Here is a 2,710-nt window from a genome sequence, read left to right as displayed (position 1 = left end):
GTACAGTTTATTTTCAGCTAGCTTAACCAGGTGGAAACAGGGCCAGCTTGAATAACTGTATCCCCTCTTGGAAAGATAACCTGGTGTTTAGAAGAGTGTGACAAAGTCACAGACACAGTCAGCTGCTCCATGCATTTCTAGCAAATGCATTGGCGGGGCAGAATCAGAGTGCTCTGTATATACACAGCTACAATGTCAGTGTTGTGGCTGCATTCATGTGTTCCTAGGAAGGGTAAAAAGAAATGAGCAAAGGCGTCATTGCTGATATGACTACTGCAGAGAGTCACACCAACTACAGAGGGAATGTTCATGTGGTCACGACTCTGTAGTTGAACCAGGACAAATCCTGAGGAACCATTATAACACTGCTGGCACAGCCCAAGAGAAGGTGAAAGTTCTTGCAACCAATTTCTCAGAAGACACAGGTTTTCCATTTCCATCCCTCAAGAGCCAAATTATGGTTTGGCATGCCGAGATATAATTGAATGAATAGCTTGCTGCTTATTTAAAGCCAGAAAAAATATTCACTTTGCGAATATGGAAATAATGGAAAGCCATTTGTTTTCAACCTTTCTCTTTTCTCCAAAGCACTCAGATCAAAACACACCTTACTCTATAGATTATATACTTCCTGCTGCCCCCTTTATAAGCCATAAGAATTTAATAACTGAGGGCAACTCTATAGTAATATTTATATGGGTCAAGTGGCTTAAAGAGTATGCAATAAATGTAACATTATGAACCACATTGCCCCTTTTTAAACAACGCAGCTTGAACCAAGATATTATGTTTCATATTCTGGGGGAAAAAAGGTGTCTCAGCATACGCTTTTGGAATACAACAGACATGAAAAGTTAAACTGATCCCATAATAAAATCACTGCCTGTTTAATATGGTGTGTTATGTAGAGCTCCAGATCTTAATAGCAGACCACAGCAAGAATGTCCCAGATGATATCAACAAAACCTTCACTTTCTCATTAGCAATCAGCAAATTCTCCTGGTGTCTGCTAGTTTCAAATAAGGGCAAGTGCCTCTATGCCTTGTGTGAAGCCCAATAGGATCATAGAAATAATGTAGTCTAATCAGCAGTGAACACATGAGAGCCAACATTCATAACAGAATGAAGTGAGTTTGGTGCCTACTATTCAGCAGCTTTTAACAGTTTCCAAAATGCCTAAAAGCAGGCCTGGCAAGTTAGCATGACAGGAAGTGGAGAAAGGAAGATTCCTGCAGCTTGTACCCACTGTTTTATTGTGAGAGGAGATATCACTGTGTTATAAGTTACTAGATGAAATGGTGGCAAGATTAAGTCTTGAAATATTTAATGATGTACCTATTATATCTATATGGGCTAGTAAGACAGGCTTGAAGTTCGCAAGCATTGCATCTGCAACACAAAATGACCGTGTACTCTCCCTTCACTTGTTGCTAGTTGATGTGCCGAAGAGTTTATGTGTTTATAAAAATGTATTTCTATTTCCAGCACTTAAGCTCTTGCGTGTTTCTTGATTTCTTCGTGGAAATCCACGCAATTTTCGTGGAAATCCAACACGGATTGAAATGCACTGAACTGAAGAAAAAAAATAGTTTATTTGTTGCTTCATAAATTAGTGAAAGTTTGAACTTTCTGCCTCAAAAAAGGACCTGAGAAAACTGTCAAAGTTTGTTGGATGGTATCATTCCCCCATGCTCTTTGAATGGATAGTTTTCCCGCATTTTCTGGCAGGGTTCTAGATTTTTTCCTGATAGTCTGGGCAAGGTTTGTAACCTACCTGTGAAAACAGCATGTTTCTATATTTCGTGGTTTGGTCTGGGAGTTTCATGTCAGTCAGTCAATGAGTCAGTGGATAGAAGACTGTAGCTAGAAGAACCCGAGGTTAATTTTTATAACTGTGAATTGCATCGCAGACGTTTGTCCAACTGTAGCCCAGCAACCTCTAGTTTTAGGATAGGGGAGCCACTCCCTCTTCCTGGTCCACCAAGTCCGCATCCCAGCAAGTTCCATAGCGCTCATATCGCCACACTGTGGTCAAGGCATCAGAACATCTGCAGGGAGGCAGCCATTGGCTGTAGTCTTCAAAGGGGCACGCTGAGCTCAGTTGTGACTTTTCGGAATAGACTGCCCACCTTCAGAAGGGAAAGGGCATTTAAATCCCTTTAAATGGCATGCAAACCCTTATTCTGACAGCAATTGCATCGCCACCCTCATAAGAACCCTGGACCAAAACAGTCTTGCACAAGCACAATTTCTGTCAATAGGGGGATGCTGAGGGGCACTATTTTTCTGTTGGTCACAGTCGAGTTATGCAGTCAAGTTTCCCACATTTGGGGAAATCGCAGGGGTCAGCACACCTGAAGTGCAATGGATGAGCCTCACCCTGGGAAAACCACCTTCATGATCATGGTGTCTCCCCCTGTTCCTCTGGGAACAGATCATGATTGCTTACTATGAGGGAATATGTATATGAGGGAGGGCAAAGAAACTTAGGATCTAGTCCACTGTGACCAAGGATGCTGCTGTGATGGCAGATCCAAGCAAAGCAGTCCAGGAACACCCAAGCACACTCTTGTCCTTATGTTGGTTTGCCAGTCAGGGATTAGCCCTCTCATGAGAGAGCAAGTCTACTAGGGAGGACCAGATGCTTCAAGACTTTTGGTCTTCCATTAGACTGTGCTCTCATGAGGTAGGCCATCCAAATCAATGGGCT

General features: G+C 42.4%; 1 pseudogene; it reads right to left on the bottom strand.

Moving 5' to 3' along the window:
- Positions 1–2,311: 2,311 nt before the first annotated feature.
- LOC128352633 (uncharacterized) lies at positions 2,312–2,416 on the bottom strand (annotated as a pseudogene).
- Between the last annotated feature and the right edge of the window lie 294 nt (positions 2,417–2,710).

Source organism: Hemicordylus capensis, chromosome 3 (assembly GCF_027244095.1).
Source record: "Hemicordylus capensis ecotype Gifberg chromosome 3, rHemCap1.1.pri, whole genome shotgun sequence".
Classification (NCBI taxonomy): domain Eukaryota; kingdom Metazoa; phylum Chordata; class Lepidosauria; order Squamata; family Cordylidae; genus Hemicordylus; species Hemicordylus capensis.
Note: the sequence above shows the minus strand (reverse complement) of the source record. Positions and strands in the feature narration are given on the sequence as shown.